Below are 17,639 nucleotides of genomic sequence, written 5' to 3'. Positions count from 1 at the left end.
CCAAATGGATATAGGATGCTGGCCGCACTCTATATCTTGTATAAACTTAACAAATGGCCAGAACCTTCGCCCCACGAGGTCAACTATCTTTTTGATCTTAAATCTAACCCGCAACACAACGGGACGGGCTTCTTCCACTTCTGCCACCAGGAGACCGGCCGGACGTTCTTGAGTGGCACTACCCATATATCAAACGTGGGGCACTACAATAAGGAGTATTTCCTTACTCCATACATAACCAGCAACAATTTGTCCTTCGCACGAGGAGGTAAGAGCTTGTCTTTGACTGGTCGATATTTTAATCTAAGGTGTCTCCTTTCATTTTTCTCAAACCTTAATCTGCTTTTCAGGCCCTTGGTTACGTCCGACCCCAACACCAGACATGGTGTTGAGGTCCAATGCTCTGGCCAGGACGTCTGACGCAGTAAAAAGTGTCAAGACCCTGATAACTGAAACAAACTTGAGGCTGTCTGGCCTCCTGGCTCCTCGCCATGAAAATAGAGGGTCCGTGGTGGACGAAGCCACTGCCGAGGGGGTTCCCGAGCAGCAACCTCCTGTGCCTCCTCCCCGAAGGAGGCCAACGGGGGTTACAATCAGGGAACCCACGGGTAGCCCTTCCGCAGAAAGGCCTTCTGCTCCCCAAGGCAAGGGGAAAGAAAAGGCCAAAGAGCCTATTGTTGACTTGGGAGAATCATCTGACGATAACGGTAAAGTTATTTCGCTTTTAAATGGTTTGCCAATTCCCTGTCACTTGTTTGACGGGGATGGTAACTTTACATATGCTCCAAATCTAGGGCCAGACTTCTTCATGCCAGATAATGAGTATATGACTAATAGAGTCAATAGTGTAGCGACCAGTAGTTGTAGCTCGGGTATTTACTTTGTTACCTCCTTTCAGTTGTATAACATACTTTCACCTGCCTCTTTTCTTATTAACTTGTTGTGTTTACCTACATGCAGATATGTCTACTCCCAACATCTTCGACATGTACCAGGCCGAGGACAAAGAGGAGGTTCCTCAACTCCAACGGAAGCCTAAGAAAAGAACTGGTGAATCCAGCTGAGGCCCTCCAGCCAAGAAGGGTCGAACAGAAGACATTCCTCAAGACGCGCCATCTGGGCAAAGTCCTGCGCCAACAGGGCAAACTTCTACCCCTCCTCCAGTTCTTTCCGAGCAGCAGACTCCCCCTGCCCCGTCGAAACCTCCAGCCGCGCCTGCCAGAGAGCAGCTTACTCGTGAAGAAGCTCTTGGGGCCAGACTCATGAGCCGTGCCATTCGATCTGCCAGGGATCGCCTCGATCGCATCGGCAAAGGCGACCGTGTTAGAGCTGCAATGGTCGAAGCTGAAGACCTGCTAGTCGACCAGATCCTAAACAGGGCTCTGAACAAAATCTCCAGCGTAAGTACTTCTTTGTATTTTAAGCTTTAGTCTTTTAGTCCTCATGATAAGTTCTAACTCCTTTTTGCTTTATTTACAGGCCTTGCTGTCTGCCACTACTGCTCGTACCCGAGCCCAGGCTTACCTCGAGCAGGCTAAGGCAAAGGCCATCGAGAGGTATCAGGTGAAGGCGGCCGAGGAGCTTTCGGCTGCTGAGGCTAGGCATGCCAAGGAGTTGGAGGCAATGGTCCGAGAGAGGGATGCGGCGGTGACTAAGCTATCAGAGGCTGAAGCTGCGAAGAATGCAGCAGTCAAGTTGAGGCAGGAGTATCGAGATTTCAACCAAGCCCATCTTCGCGAAATCAAGCATCTGGGAGAGGTACTCAAGTCCAAGGATGAGGCTATTGTCACTCTCGGGGGCAAGGTGAAGCAGTTGGAGCTTGACAACTCCAAGAATCTGGAAAAGTACAAGAGGACGACACTCTGGTGTTTCTACAATTTCTGGAAACATAATCAGGGTGCTGACTTTAGTTACCTTTCAAAGGAAGTCAGAACTGCAGAGTTGGCTCGATGCGCTGCCCAACTGGCCGAAGAGGAGGCAAGAGCTGCAACCCCCGCATCTCCAAGTGTCGCTGGTGTGGAAGAAGAAGTTGTCGAGGACGCGACCAACCAGGATGCTGCCCAGGACCCTCCGGCCCCGAATGCCTCTTAGAATTTTCTTTTTTTCTTTTCTTTTTGGATATACGACCCACGGGTCGTGATGTAAAGACAATAGTTTCTTTTTTAAACTTTGCTGCACGGGCAGTAAATCTTTTTTTCTTTTACTTGAACAGTTACATCCAAGCAGCGATGCTTGTGGTGTAAAAGCTTAAATCTTGATGCTATAATATTTTTACTTATTATAACATTTGTCCGAATGACTGAACTTAGCATAGTACTTTGGCATGATTTAACAAAACCTAAATTTTGAAAAATACTCTAAGTACTGTAGCATGCTTTCACTCATTTTGTTCATGTGTTTACATACCTTGAGAGTATACTTTTCTATCGATGTGCCTTATATGCCCCCCAAGTGATCGAGGAGCTTTAGGTCCTTGGTCACTTTCCTTGACCATGGCCTGTTCGAACATTCCTGTTCGTGTAAAAAACGATACTTGTAATACAACAAAACAACACACGTAATGAACAAATACTTGCAAATGTAAATTCACAAAGGTTGGCAAGAATGACTGGCTGCGCACAGTCCCTTATAATCTCGTATTAAAAATGGACTAAACATGTCTTTACGAGTGATTCTATAATAGAACCTTACATATACGAGTAGTTAGCCATACAGCGTGGCTAACCCTCTTTACAAAACTTGTAAAAAATTGAAAATCTTTACACAAGCCAGTCCTTTAAAAAGGACTGTTTATTGATAATACTTGCGCAGGTGTTCTCCATTCCAGTAACGTGGAACGAGATCTCCGTTTAAGCGTGCAAGTTTGTATGTGCCTGGGTGAAGGACTTCTTCAATCTGGTAAGGTCCTTCCCAATTAGGTCCGAGCACTCTAGCAGTGGGGTCGCAGGTATTTAAGAAAACTCATCGTAGCACTAAGTCACCGACATTGAATTTTCTTTCTTTAACTTTGGAGTTAAAGTACCGGGCGACTTTTTGCTGGTAAGCAGCAACTCAGAGTTGAGATTTCTCTCGCATCTCGTCGATTGTGTCTAGGGAGTCCATCATTAGCTGGCTGTTCTGATCCTGGTCGTAAGTTAAGCGCTGATGTGAGGGGGGATCTAACTCGACAGGCAACATGGCCTCATATCCATAGGCCAAGGAAAATGGGGTATGGCCTGTTGCTGTTCGGTGGGACGTTCTATACGACCATAGGACTTCAGGCAGCTGCTCTGGCCACGCTCCTTTAGCTTCTTCAAGTCTTTTCTTTAGGGTGTCTTTAAGAGTTTTGTTCACGGCTTCTACTTGCCCATTCTCTTGGGGGTGTGCGACTAAAGAAAAGCTTTTAACAATTCCATGCCTTTCGCAGAAATCGGTGAATAAGTCGCTGTCAAACTGGGTCCCATTGTCTGAAACTATCTTCCTGGGCAGACCATACTGGCATACAATGTTCTTGTTGACGAAGTCAAGAACTTTCTTGATCGTGATGGTTGTGAGTGGTTCAGCTTCGGCCCATTTGGTGAAGTAATCAACTGCCACAACTGTATACTTTACTCCGCCTTTCCCTGTAGGCAAGGATCCAATCAAATCTATCCCCCATACTGCGAAAGGCCACGGGCTCTGCATCTGTTTTAGTTCATTTGGAGCTGCTCGTGGAATCTTGGAGAACCTTTGACATTTGTCGCATCTTCGTACATACTCCATCGAATCCTCGTTCATTGTTGGTCAGAAGTAGCCTTGCCTTAGAATCTTTTTCGCCAAACTTTGCCCCCCAGCGTGATCTCCGCAGAAGCCTTCATGCACCTCCTTCATGAGTTCCTTAGCTTTTTCTGGTGTAACGCACCTGAGTAGTGGCATTGAATATCCTCTTCGGTACATAACACCATCGACCAGTATGTACCTAGCGGCTCGCCTTTGCAGAGTTCTGGCTTTGTTTCTATCTGCTGGCAGTGTACCATTCGTCAGATACTCCAAGTAAGGCGCCATCCATGTATCTTCTAGATGAATCTCCATATTGGCTTCGGCCGCTTCTATGCTCGGCTTATTCAGTCTTTCTACTGGAACTATGTTCAAGGTGTCTGCATCCTTTGTGCTCGCGAGTTTAGCCAGGGCGTCTGCATTCGAATTCTGGTCTCGCGGAATTTGCTGGAGGGTGTACTTTGTAAACTGGGCTAGCAAATCCTTCGTTTTATTCAGGTAGGCCATCATCTTTAAGCCTCGTGCTTGATATTCTCCCAGGACTTGATTCACGACTAGCTGTGAGTCACTATAAATATCAAGCTTCTTTATGCTCATGTCTTTGGCCATTCTCAATCCAGCGAGGAGTGCTTCATATTCTGCTTCATTGTTTGACGCGGTGAAGTCGAACCTGATTGCGCAGTGAAATTGATGCCCTTTCGACGTTATCAATATCACTCCCGCTCCAGCGTGGGATTCGTTGGATGAACCATCCGTGAATAGCTTCCACGAAGGAGTTTTGTCTTGAGGCATGGGCGCTTCAGGCTGTTCGCGCTGCTCACTGTCTGGGAGTTCGGTGAACTCCGCAACAAGATCGGCCAAGACTTGTCCCTTTATTGCTGCTCGCGGTGAATACGTTATATCGAACTGCCCTAGTTCGACTGCCCATTTTAACAATCGCCCAGCCGCCTCAGGTTTTTGGAGGACTTGCCGAAGGGGCTGGTCGGTTAGAACTGTGATAGGATGGGCTTGGAAGTAAGGACGCAACTTCCTGGAGGCTAGTATTAAGCAATATGCTAACCTTTCGATTGGCGGATATCTTAATTCTGCACCGATTAGCCTCTTGCTGACATAGTAGACTGCTTTCTGTACGCCTTCTTCTTCCCGTCCAAGTACCGCACTAGCAGCAACTTCAGTAATCGCCAGATAAATAAACAAAGTTTCTCCTTCGATCGGTTTTGACAAGATGGGAGGTTGCGCCATATGAGCTTTCAAGGCCTGGAATGCTTGCTCGCAGTCTCCCGTCCATTCAAACTTTTTATTGCCCCTGAGTAGATTGAAGAAAGGGACACATTTGTCAGTTGATTTCGAGATGAATCTACTCAGGGCGGCGATCCTTCCGGTCAAACTTTGTACATCCTTGATCTTCTCCGGCGACTTCATGTCGATCAGGGCTTTTATCTTGTCAGGGTTGGCCTCGATTCCTCTTGAATTTACTATAAACCCCAAAAATTTCCCTGATCCGACTCCAAAGGAACATTTGAGGGGATTCAACTTCATCTGGTACTTGTTTAACACATCAAAGCACTCTTGTAGATCCCTCACATGTCCTTCTGCCTTTTTAGACTTTACCAGCATGTCATCCACATATACCTCCATGTTTGCACCGATCAGCTCCTTAAACATGTGGTTGACTAGCCGTTGGTAAGTCGCACCTGCGTTTTTCAGTCCGAAGGACATGACTTTGTAACAGTATAAGCCCGTATCGGTCCGAAAGCTGGTGTGATCCTCGTCAGGGGGATGCATGCTAATATGGTTGTAGCCCGAATACGCATCCATGAACGAGAGGATCTCATGTCCTGTGGTCGCATCGACCAGCTGGTCGATTCTTGGGAGTGGGAAGCAGTCTTTTGGGCAGGCTTTATTGAGGTCTGTAAAATCCACACAGGTCCGCCACTTGCCGTTAGGCTTGGGGACCAGCACCGGATTTGAGACCCACGACGGATAAAACGCCACCCTGATAAACCCATTCTCCTTAAGTCTTTCGACTTCTTATTTCAAGGCTCTTGATCTATCTTTATCAAGCAGCCTTCTTTTTTGTTGCACGGGTGGAAAAGTTTTATCTATGTTCAAGACATGGCTGATTACCGCAGAATCTATCCCCACCATGTCTTTGTGCGACCAGGCGAAAACTTCCTGGTTCCTTCGCAAGAATTCCACCAGTGCATGCTTCGTGGTAGGCTCTAAGTTTTTCCCAACCTTCATGACTCTGGTCGGGTCTTCTTTGTCGAGTTGGACCTCCTCCAGGTCCTCGACGGTTCCAACATTCTCTTCAAAATCCCCAAAGCGAGGATCCAAATCTCCATCCTCGCTTTGGGCAACACCCTATTTGGTGACTTCACCACCTGATTGGGCTTGCGTATCTACTGCCATCTGCAATCGGTCTGGGGTAGTGCTCCTTGACGTTCCACTTTTCGCCTTTGTGATCGAGGTGTTGTAGCACTCCCTGGCTTCCCTTTGGTTTCCTAAAACGCGTCCTACCCCCGCGTTTGTTGGAAACTTCATGGCTAGATGCCACATAGAGGTGACGGCCCGTAGATCAACCAGTATGGGCCTTCCGATAACGGCGTTGTACGCCGAAGGACAATCGACCACTACAAAAGTGGCGAGTAATGTCCTTGTTGTAGGCGTCGTACCCGTCGTTACTGGAAGTTTGATCATTCCGGTTGGGGCGAGTCCTTCTCCAGAGAAGCCATATATCGTCTGATTGCAGGGCTCCAAGTCCTTTACGGACAATTTCATGCGTTCCAGTGTTGACTTATACAGAATGTTCACTGAACTTCCTGTATCGACTAGTACCCTCTTTACCATCATCTTGGCCATCTGGATGTCCACGACCAACGGATCGGCATGTGGGAACCGGACGTGTTGGGCATCGCCATCAGAGAAGGTTATCTCACCTTCCTCTGACCGAGCCTTTTTTGGTGCACGGTCCTCCACAGTCATCATCTCGATGTCCTGGTCGTGGCGCTGAGTCCGGGCATATCGTTCTCTGGCCTTTCCGCTGTTTCCCGCGAGGTGCGGGCCTCCACAGATGGTTAAGAGTGTTCCAGCTACGGGGGCAGGCTGTAATGGTGGCGAGCGTTGGCGTGTGGTCGCCTGCTCGTTGCCACCTGAAGCTTCTCGTTGAGAATTTCCCGAGGCCCGTACGTATCTTCTCAAGTGTCCTTGTCTAATAAGGAACTCGATTTCGTCTTTTAACTGGTTGCACTCATTAGTGTCATGTCCGTAGTCGTTATGGTAACGACAGAACTTGGTAGTGTCTCTTTTCGAAATGTCCTTTCAAATGGGTCCAGGTTTCTTGTAAGGCACACTAGAGCTTGTGGCCTGGTAAACCTCTCCCCGAGACTCAACGAGGGCAGTGTAGTTAGTGAACCTAGGTTCATAACGATTACCCTTGGCTCGTTTGTTGTCGGAGGTGGAAGGCTCGTTATACGGCCGTTTTCCACCATTCTTGCCATTACCGTTGCCGTTTCCGTTGCCTTTGCCGTTGCCATTAGGTTTGGAACCATTGGCGGCTTTGGCGAGCTCGGCGGCCTTCTTACCCTTGTTCGAGGGTTTTCCATCATCAGCAATGGCCTCTTCGAGCTTGATGTAACGATCAGCTCGGTCCAAGAACTCCTGGGTTGTTCTAACTCCTTCCTTTCGGAGACTTTTCCAGAGGGGAGAGCAATGTTTAACCCCTGCGGTAATGGCCATCATCTTGCCTTCATCTCCGACTGTTTTTGCTCCAGCTGCCGCTAGCATAAAGCGCTAGACGTAATCCTTCACTGACTCCCCGTCCTGCTGGCGAATTTCGACTAGCTTGTTTGCTTCGGTTGGGTGCACACGACCTGCATAGAGCTGTCCGTAGAACTCCCTTACGAACATTTCCCAAGAGACTATGCTTGCAGGCGGGAACTTAAAGAACCACTCCTGCGCTGCTTCAGAAAGTGTTGCAGGGAAGATCCTGCACCGAGCGTCTTCGGACACTTTCTGAATGTCCATCTGAATCTCAAACTTATTCACATGCGAGACTGGCTCCCCATATCCATCAAAGTTTGGGAGCGTAGGCATCTTGAATTCGCTGGAGGTTTCGGCGTTAGCTATCCTTTGGACGAAAGGAGTGCCTTTCCTCCTGTCGTGGTCGATGTAAGAAGTCCTTCCTCCGACCAGCTGCTGCACAGCCTGGTTGAGTGCATCTATCTGGGCCTGCACTGTGGTAGGAATCGCGGTGGCCTCTGTTGCTGGGAGGACGTTCTCGCCGTGTCTCTCGCGGCGATCATTGAGTACATTTCTCAGGTCCTCTTCTCTTCCTCGCTGCTCGCTACCACCGAGCCGGTTGAAGACATTATTTTGTCTGGGCTGCCCCCCAGCGTCTTGTCTATTTGGTTGGTCATCTTGAGGTACTTGGCTCCTGCTTTTACCTCTTTCTCCATTCCTCCCACCGGCATTTCCCTTGCCTGAGTCAGCCTCATTGTATCCGTGGTCATCTCTGAACCTTGACTGGCTATGGTGAGATCGATTGTTCCCTCGATGCCCGTTTTTGGCTGAACCATCCCGAGCGTTAGAGGGTGGTCTGCGCTGGTCGTGGTGTCCCCGTGCACCATCGTGCCGTGGGGGGCCCCGGACCGCAGAGCCTAACTCCGAGTCTCTCCTGTTGCCAGGAGGGTACTGACCTCTGTTCGGTAGGTTCGGCCCATCATCTCTATGGCGTCTAGGGCTGCGAGGTTGACGCTCGGCCCTATTCTGCCTCTGTTGCGGGGGATTACCCCGAGCAGCTTGGGATGGTGGCTGTGCCTCAGGATCCTGTGGGACATCGTCATGGGGCATCTGAGGCTGCTCGGGCCTTTGCGGACTCGAAGGCTGAATCGGTGGGCTCGGATTAGGACCCCTCTAGGGTGGCCCATTCACCGGTTGGTCAGGCTGCGAGGCAGGTGCAGGCTGATTTCTAGCCAACAGCAAGGCGGCCTCCAGGGATGCCATGGCTTCGTTATGGCGGCGATCCACCTCCGCCTGCCTTTCGCTCAATTCCGCGCGCTGCCTTTCAATCTCCTGCTGCTGCCGCGCCATAACTTCAGCGGCGGTCTCTTGACTGGCCCTCAGACTAGCCAGCTCTTCCTGCAACGCGCCCAGAGTACTCTTCAGCGTCGCATCATCCATTTCCTCCTCTTCAAAATCCAGTTGCGGCTCATCTTCTGCTATGCTTGCAGGAGGAGGAGGAGGTGGCGGGTTTGACGGTGCAGCGGCGGTCGCCTGCCCAGTTTTCTTTCCTGCTTTCGCCATTAGTTTTCTTAACAGCAATAAATCAATCTCTCAATGAAAGCACCAGAAAGTTGACCCAAGATTTGGCCAACTGACACGGAGTCAAAATGTGATTGATATGAATGAATGTATAGAGAAGAACGTATGGAAAAAATAGTAAATCACACAAGAATTTTTATAGTGGTTCGGCCCCAGGATCTGGTAATGACCTATGTCCACTTAGACTGATATTGATATAAGAATTAGAAGAGTGATCAAAGAACTAGGGTTCAATGAGTTTCACTAACCTCTGAAGAACAATACAAGTTTTTAGGAGAATTGCTATAGTTTCGAATGATTCAAAAGCCAAAAGTCCCCTCCCTTGAGCTATCTCTTGCTATTTATAGGCTCAAGGGGGGTTACAAAAGATTGTTACAGATATTCTCCCCTGAATAATCAGGTACCCAGGAGATTGAGTGAGATAAATTCGGGATTACAAAGATCTTCCCATAAATGTTGCCTTGTACACGGAACCATCGACCAGACTGGTCGCGGGTAAGACGGGCTTACCCTGCTTCTACTGTGTCCTCTGGTCGATACTCTAGCAGACGCTTCCAGGTGTCAGCCACGTGTCCAGGGATTACTTGCCACGTCATCAATGCTAATTTATTGGATAACAATAAATATATATTTTTTATTTTAAAATTTTCAATTAAGGTTTTTTTAATTCTAATTTCTTTTTGTATTATTAAAATAATTATCATTATTAATAAAATAAAATCAATACTATAATTTAATGATTTATTAAATTCCTGAATTTTTTTTTAGTTTAGGATAAGAATTAATTAAATTTGTAAATATCTACCAATAATAAAATTATACAGTTTCACCTTATCAAATTTTTATTTAATTTTATTTTTTTAAATTCATTAAATCAAAAAATTGTGGTAGTTGTATTAAGTGTCTTAAATTATTAATTCTATTTTCTATTTATTTTTTTAATGCATTTAATTGGTCAAATTTGTAATTAAAATTATAGTGGCTGAAATTAATGGGTGATTTTTATTAAAAATTTAATATTAAATTATAAAAATTGGTAGCAGCCGAAATTAATTGATAAATGATTCAAAAAGACAATATTAAATTAAATGTTGCTACATGATTACTAATTACATTTGGGAAGTAACAACATATTAATTATTTATTCATTAAATTAAGAAAGTGTGGTTCTTGCATTAAATGACATAGTTTAATATTGTTATTATTTTTTCGGTTTTTTATTTATTTTTTTGTTTTTTTAAAGCATTTAATTGGTCAAATTTGTAATAAAAACATAGTGGCTGAAATTAATGAGTGATTTTTATTAAAAATTTAATATTAAATTATAAAAATTGGTTGTAGCTGAAATTTATTGATAAATGATTCAAAAAGACAATATTAAATTAAATGTTGCTACATGATTACTAATTACATTTGGGAAGTAATAACATATTAATTATTTATTCATTAAATTAAGAAAGTGTGGTTCTTGTATTATATGACATAGTTTAATATTGTTATTATTTTTTCGGTTTTTGATTTTTTTTTTGTTAAATGCATTTAATTTGTGAAATTGCTTATTGAAATATAGGTGGCCGAAATTAATGGGTCTCTTTTATAAAATAGAAATAATATTTAATTAATGTGAATGCATGATTAGTGTTTACATTGGGAAGTTACCAAATATTAATTATTTATTCTTTCAATAATATTTTATTATTTATTTTTAAATAAATCCAAAATATTTTATTAAGAATGTGAAAGGTTGCATTGTTTCTTCATAACACACACTATAAATATATTCCCATATAGCCAAAATCGATTGTCCTATTTTTTTTTTTTTTTTTTTAAATCAAGTTTTACAAACATTCAACTACCATGTCTATCATCAACATATCATATTCAACATATTCAAAGAATGAAGATAACTCTTCACCCTTTGATTCTAAAGATGATGAAGTAAATTTTCCATTGAAGAAGATCAAGGTTGAGAAGTTTGACAATGATGCAAAGTCTCAATTGAAGAATATCAAGACTGAGAAGTTTAGCGGTGGTGAAAAAGATGTGAATCCACTTGATGCTCAACTAGAGTACAATCCAAAAGTAATATATTTCGATATTATGTTCCAAAAATTTAATGAAAATATCAGTCGTCTACTGTAATTGAAGAACAACATGGATGAATTTGTTCTAGAGATGACAAGATGCACTTTTGCGATGCAAACTCTGCATGAATCAGTGGCCAACTATTTTGATGTAGAGAGGAAAAAGAACGAGGTGTGGGAGAAATATTTGAAGGATAAGGAGAAGAAGATGACAAAGAAGAATGACAATTTCTAAAATGCTTCAAGTGTTTTTTTTTATTTTTAAATTTATTGTTTCTATGTGTTTCCTTAGGTCTTACTATAATATTTTTATTCTATTATGTTTTAATTTTTTTTATGGACATTTTCTTATGAGGATTTGTTATGAAAAGAAACTTTTATTTGTTTTTGGGTCTTCAGATAAAATCTTATTATTATTTATTTATTAATAATGTTAATAATTTTTTTGGAGTGAAATTGTCCAATTTTTTTTTTTAAATTAATGCCGAAATTGTATATTAATTTTCGGTTTTCAATGTAAAATTTTAATTAAAAATTAACAATTTACCATTAAGCAATCTCTAAATTAATGGATTTTATAAATTACCTAACCAATTATATTAAATGAATAAGATTCCTTATTGGGCAATATAGGACTAATGAATAAATATATAATTTCAAAACATCATAATTTGATTTTCCCAAGAGAATACAAAGAGATGCTTCTTTTAAAAAATCAAAATAGTTTTTTAATGCTAGCTGAATTTTTTTTTAATTAGTGCATGCCGAAAATAATGATTTTAAAAAAGTTTCAATTAAAAAATATATTTTCAAGGTAAAGAATATCAATAGTTATTGGTTGTGATGTAATCTTATCAATAAATGCTCATTTATTGATAATAGAAAATTTGAAAAGTTGTATTGTTTTGTAGTTTATGGAAAAAATAAAATTAATTAAGTTAACATTTTTTGGAAAAAAATGAAGAGTTGTATTGATTCATTTTACCTATAATCAAAGTACTTTGGCATAAATCAAAGTTGTTTTTTCTTTTTAAATTTGTATTTTATACTGTAATATGGAAATATTTATTTCTTATTTTTGTTTTGATGTTCTATTATTGTTAGAAAAACCAATAGTCATCCATTATTTTAGGGTACATAAAAAATCATTAATTAGTTGTGATTTCCAATATAAGATTTAAATAATAAAATCTCAAATTTGAAATAATAATTTTGAAATTAAAATTTAATACATTAAAGAAATTAAAAAAATATATTTCAATTAGTTCATTGGAAATTACATATACTTGCACCAAATAATATTTAAAATGCTACATTGGAAATTAAACAAACTTATTTCGATCAACAATATAAAAATACAAAAGTAAACCAAATTACTACTCCACATCTCTATATTTATTGATTACATTGCTACTATCAATGATATCTTGATTATGGTCTTCAGATATTTGAGATGCTTCACATAGTTGCTGTACAAAACAATAAATAAATAAAATTAGATAAACATATACCAACCAGATAATGTTTCATACTGTAAAATTATGAAATTAATTAAGATATACCAACCAGACGACGACGAAGTTGATGGATAATATTATTTGAACCATCTAACCTATCTCTAGATTCAAGGATCTTTGTAACCAAAATATTTTGCAAACCAACAACCATTGTGAGCAAAGCATTTACTTTTGCCACCCCAACCTATAAAAAATAAACTAATATAAATTTTAAAAAATAATTAAAATAATAATAATAATAATAAAAATAATACATACACATTTTACATGGTCTGGAATTTGAAGGTTCCCTTTGTTTACATCTGATGGTATATTAATGGTCATTGCATCACCATCTTCATCAGGTATGACAAAACTCCATGGTGGGATAGGAACATCACGGTCTACCTCATCTACACATACATGGTTTTCGTATTCCTAATTTTTAAATAGAAAAAATATTTTAGAAAAATATAATCTAAGTGTTCTAATATAAACATAAAATGAGATCTCAATCATAGACACATATATAGATATGAAGATATTGCCTTACAAAAAGAACAATAAGACTCATTATGAAGACAACGCCGAGTTCTACTTTCAAACATTGAAGATGACGACTCCAAACTTTTCATAGGAGATCTATACCGACGAGCGCGATCTAAAAGCAATTTTGACCTGATTCGATTAGGAGACAATGAGCTATCATAAAAAAATTGTCTCTTCTTTCCAACCCTTCCTTCTAAATCCTTAGATCTACTTCTTTTATTCTTCATCCCCTTCCCCTTTACTCCCATACGTTTTCTCTCTCTCCCCCTCTATTTTTTCCTCACACGTTTTTTTTTTCTTCTTTCTCTCCTTCACATGCTCACGAAAATGATGGTGCAATTTTGATTTTTTTATGTTTATTTTTTTACTTTGAAAGAAGAAGAAGAAGAATAGAGAGTTTAAGAAATGAATGTGCATTTATTATGAAACCCTAATTTTTAAAATTTTAAATTAATTCAAAACTTGAAAAGAGAGTTTACCTTTTATTGGTTGGTATCACCATTCCTAATGACCAAAAAAAAAAAACCAATTTCGAAATTAATGCAAAAAAAAAAAAGAATCTTTACTTGTTGGTAACTTTATGTACCAAGTCACCTACATGCCATGTCAGCATATTTGCACATTTATCTAGGTACCCATGTGTGGGTAATAACCATTGAGAACTTTTCCATATATATACATATATATATATTTGTAGCACTATAGTTATAATATTACGAATAGTTCTATAGTAAATAATCATATACGTAAAATGATGATATAATTAAAATAAGTAGATTATTTGAGATGTAACCCAATCTATTGACAAGCTAGTCACATATGCTCTACTATATTCTATCTGACTTTCTATAATCTATATTTTTAACATTAATGATCTCTACCCTTTTATCAGCATTAATTTAAAATTAAAAAAAAAATCATGAGAACCAAATTGTAATGTTGGTAAAGAAAAAAGTTCATACTTATTAGAACAATTTATTATAATGTGTATAAAGTGTTATTGTTTGTATGTACATATATATATATATAGGTGCTGACCAATGGCAAATACAAGAGTGTATGTCATAGAGCAGTGGTGAACAACACAAGGACAAGGATCTCCATAGCAGAGCCACATGGACCGTCGGTCAACACGGTGGTCGTGCCATTGCCGGAGTTATTAGAGAGAGAAGGCCAATCTCCGGCGTACTCCGGCATGTCCTACAACGAGTACATACAACTTCAACAAAGCAGCAAGTGCTATATGAAATCCTGCATTGATAACATAAGGATATAAAATATATCAACTAATGTCTCATATCCATATATGTGTTTTGTATAGTAATTGTTAACCACTTTGATACTAAAATATTTTGTTGATATCTGTTGTATTGATATCCTTAATTTTAGGTATCTTGGCATAAATTATATGTAATATATAATGGTTTGGACTGCCTATATGTGTTTCATGTGCTATCAATTAATATGATATGAGATTTTAGGCCTTTGTAATGTAAATATTGGACAAAAGTTAGTGTATTATTGTTTTTTTTTCTTTCTCACATTTGAAAAATCATTGGCAAATAGTATGGACATGCGGTGCCTGAAATGACAAAATAATTAGCACTTCTACTACTCAGATAATAATAATAAAACAGTTGCGATCACCCTAATCATATCCTGACTTTTAATATTAATTTAAATGTAATTTTTTCTATTTACGTAATTTAATCATATTTGTATAAAGATTTTTCTTATATATAGAAAAAAAATCCATCAATTAGATAAAGCATCAAGTACAAGTATAATAAAAGTAGAATATTGATAAACATCATCCTATATTTATTCATTATTATCTAATCCTAATGCAAACGTAGCTTAGCTCCTACATCGACTACCTAGCAACATGATACAATAAATTCACATCGAGGAAAAAGATAATTAATGAAACCTCAGTTAATCCAAAACAAACACAATATTACCAGGCAACCCAATTTTGTCTGATTGTTATATGAAGATATCGAGTTATAATTGAAATCATTTTAACTAAGAACTTAAAATTCAACTTCCTTGGGTGCTCTAATCTAAATATTTAGCTATAAAACATAGGTTCTAATACCAATATTTTTTTCACCAAATATAGCTAAGCTTTTACAACTTTATTAAATTTTATTTTTATTTTTCTCCCTCCATTAGTTTTTTTTTTTTTTTCAATTTTTTTTCTTCCTAGAACTCACGTTAGCCGGTCAAAGATTCCATTGGAAAGGTAGATGACATTTCTCCTCTTTCGGTTTCTTTCCTTGAAGTTGAGAGCTTAGACCTAAGTTCTTTCTTTGACTTCTATTATGAGTGTGCCAATGCATTCTTTCAAGTAGCAAGGAAAGAAGCTTACTATTCTTTGAAAAGATTTAACAAAAGCAAACTCTCATAGTTGGAGCCCAGCTCCAACTATTTCTTTGTAAGCGAGGTGAGGTACTTCTTTCGATTTGAATAGGGGGTAGCCCTTTTTTTGGTTGAAGTTGGTCATAGTCAGTTCAAACACATAAACCCAGACCACTCCAGCCATGTTGATCAAAATGACTAAGTTTCATGACTTGACCAGTCACTCACCCTTGTATTAGAAGATCATCTCACCCCGTGGTCAACATTCCATTCCCCTTAGTCGTGGGTGCTCATTCTATTTTGATTTGAATGGGTCGAGTCTCCCGAGGTACATATGGCTGGCCCTTTGGGTGTCTTGGTGATACAAACAAAGAAAAACGAATTCCAATCACATGAAGCACCCTGAGTAATAGAAGATCGACCCTCAGCACCCAACCTAGTAAAGGGGAGCAAGTTGAGTCTCCTAGGATCTCACATCAGCAACTGCTCTTTCAATGTTTGGTGGAGGCAATGAAATTGAATTGAGGATCTAACATTCTCGAACTCAGGTCTCAAGCCCATAAAATTTTTAGAGAGCCCCTTTATACTCTATAAATAAAGCTATTCTATGTTATATGAAATTCTTCCCGAAAAAAGCTTTTAGAATCAGAGCCCCTATCTTTAAAAGGAGTCCCTCATGTTCAGCTGGTCCCATAGAAGCCTAAGCCTTCAGTAATAATAAATAGTGAAGCACACTTCTTTCTTTATTTTCCCCATAAGCTAAGGCATGCTCTTCATGTTGCAACTGATAGAAAGATGGAGAATCATCCTATGAATTAAGATTACTTATGTAATCCCAAATATCTTTAGCAGTCGCAAAAGAGGTGATGGTGTATATGGGGCTCAAAGGAAATACACAAGTAATCACATTTGAAGCTAAGCACTTTTCATCTTTTGTAGGAAGATCCCTTTTTCTAGTCTTGGGAAATTGAAGCGACCCATCCACATAAGCACAAATTTTTTTCCCGAGAAAATCATTCTTCATCGCATAAGCCCATGACAAGTCATTTCCAGATGCTTCTTTCGGAAGAGCATAGGAAAAGCCTATGGAATCCATTGTACTAAGACCCTAAAGATCATCCAAGGACTTCAAATTGAGACTCAAAACTAGTCAAGAAGGCTTAACTCAAGAAATCACTCAAGAGAAGAAAGGGTTTTCGCTTTCCGGATTCGCAAAAGAAAGAAGAAGAAGCCGAGTCTTCTCTTTAGGGCAATAAAATGGCTTTGAGATAAAGGAGATCGTGGGATCCAAGTGGACGTTCCCGATTTCCATGGTCGACTGCATCCTGAGGACTTTCTTGATTGGATAAGTAGCATGGAGAAGTTCTTTGATTGGAAAGAATTATCCGAGGTGTGCGAAGGTGAAATTCCTGAGCACGGGTCATGCCTTAATTTGGTGGGATCAAGTCCAAGCAAGGCATGAGCGGAAAGGCAAAGGGAAGTACATGAGACAAGATGCGATCAAGGTAGCGGGGAAATTTCTACCCTCTGCTTAGACCCAAAGCTTGCTCAAAAGGTTGCACTTCACTTTAAAGGATAGGGGGAGAGAAGCGTAGAAGAAAGCGCCCACTCCTAACAAGTTGCGAAGTTCTACCAATTGTTTATGCGCAATGGCTTGAACGAATCCCTTGCTTAATTAGGCATGAGGTTAGAAATCCAAGATGAAATCTTGATGCAACGGATGTGGAAAGTAGCCTATCACTAGCTCTAAAGGCCAAGGGAAAGCTAAAGAGAAGGACCTCAAGGAGGCACCGAAGGTGATAGGGGATCGACCTCTACCATTGGGGGAGGAAAGAGACCCCCTTTTTCCCTTCCCTCAATATATATGGCATGCTTTACTAATAGAATATCAAGTCAAGGATCCATCCTCCTCGTTGCCTAGAGCCTTAACTTGAGCATTGTACAAGTGCTTAAGGCTCCTTCGGGCCATGGCCACAACTATTATATAAGGCAAGGCTTGGAAGCAAGCTAGTAGCACCTATCAGTGAGAACTAGGCTTGGCTTGGTTAGTAGTGCTCGTCCAACCTCGAGAAGAAGCTTTCTTTTCTCATGA

General features: G+C 40.3%; 1 pseudogene; it reads left to right on the top strand.

Annotated features, from left to right (window-relative positions):
• The window catches only part of LOC133784938 (2-oxoglutarate-dependent dioxygenase 19-like), an 83,971-nt pseudogene extending 69,509 nt beyond the window's left edge, over window positions 1-14,462 (top strand).
• Window positions 14,463-17,639: the final 3,177 nt, after the last annotated feature.

The sequence above is a fragment of the Humulus lupulus genome, chromosome 6, assembly GCF_963169125.1.
Source record: "Humulus lupulus chromosome 6, drHumLupu1.1, whole genome shotgun sequence".
NCBI lineage: Eukaryota > Viridiplantae > Streptophyta > Magnoliopsida > Rosales > Cannabaceae > Humulus > Humulus lupulus.
The sequence above is the reverse complement of the archived record's forward strand: the minus strand, read 5'-3'. Positions and strand labels throughout refer to the sequence as shown.